Source organism: Papilio polytes, unplaced genomic scaffold, assembly GCF_000836215.1.
Source record: "Papilio polytes unplaced genomic scaffold, Ppol_1.0 DF822459.1, whole genome shotgun sequence".
In the NCBI taxonomy this organism is placed as follows: Eukaryota; Metazoa; Arthropoda; class Insecta; order Lepidoptera; family Papilionidae; genus Papilio; species Papilio polytes.
This window is the reverse complement of record NW_013526745.1, coordinates 1-1045: the sequence shown is the minus strand read 5'-3', so window position 1 is coordinate 1045 and position 1045 is coordinate 1. Positions and strand designations below refer to the sequence as shown.

General features: G+C 34.0%; 1 long non-coding RNA gene across 1 annotated transcript; it reads left to right on the top strand.

The window, feature by feature from the left end:
* The first annotated feature begins 264 nt into the window (after positions 1–264).
* Positions 265–1039, top strand: LOC106106083. The gene is made up of 3 exons (XR_001225781.1): positions 265–446; positions 532–695; positions 944–1039. It is a non-coding gene; the product is annotated as an uncharacterized LOC106106083 (long non-coding RNA).
* Positions 1040–1045: the final 6 nt, after the last annotated feature.

Here is a 1045-nt window from a genome sequence, read left to right as displayed (position 1 = left end):
ACGCATCAGCTAACTAGCTGCTAGTGTGTCACCCAAAATAATAATAAATAATAATAATAATAATTATAAAAGTAATTTATCAGTGAGTGACATATATTTTTTCATTTCTTAATTTCTCATCAAGTCGCGAGCAACATTTAGTATACAATATACAGCAAAATACCATCCACAGATTTCGGTTCTGTATATTGTTATCTCTGTCACACATTACCTATTTCACTTTTATTCTTTTAGTGTTTTGATTGACTTTAGCATTAAATGTTTATTTAATCGTTTAATTTTGCATATTTTCAGGATTCAGCGTGTTCAGTGCCTCAAGAGGACATCGGCTTGGCCTGGGACGGCGTCTGTTTCGCTTTCCTAATACTGCAGCGACGACTTTTCCATAGTTACTACTTTTATAGAGTTATCGATGAAAGCAAAGCTACCACTGTACTTGCTTCCAGGTAAATTTTATTAATATAGATTACAGATAGACAGATAAAATAATTTACAATATATTTTCGTAAACTTAAAACATAATTAATTTAGGGGAGCTGAATTGATTGAAGAGTTACGCCAAAAGCAAATGCAAGTCCAAGAGGAACAGGAAATTAAAATATTAGAAAAGATCAAAGTAAAGATGGAGAGAATAAAAGCTAACCAAAAGAAGATTCAAGGCGCAATGTCCAAGGAGCCTCTGCAGCATGACGCTGGTAAAGTCATATATTTTTTGGTAGAATATAAAATAAATTTTAACGGTCATGTTTTCAGTATAAGATAAATTACGTTACATTGAAATTACAAAATCGAATATTAGATTATAACATAAACAAAACTAAAATCTATTAAAGGGTTGTTATTATTGAGAAAAGAAGAATGTTATCGGCAGTAAATTTAACATGTTTATCAATGTTAAAACACAAACTTTTAATAATATTAATCTACGCCGCTGACAATAAAGTGGAAGAGGAGGAGGAAGAGACGCAACAGGGAGAGTCTGAGGTGCCGCTGGTGCGAGGGGAGTCCGAGGTGTCGCGCGGCTTCCATACGCCTGACAGCGCCG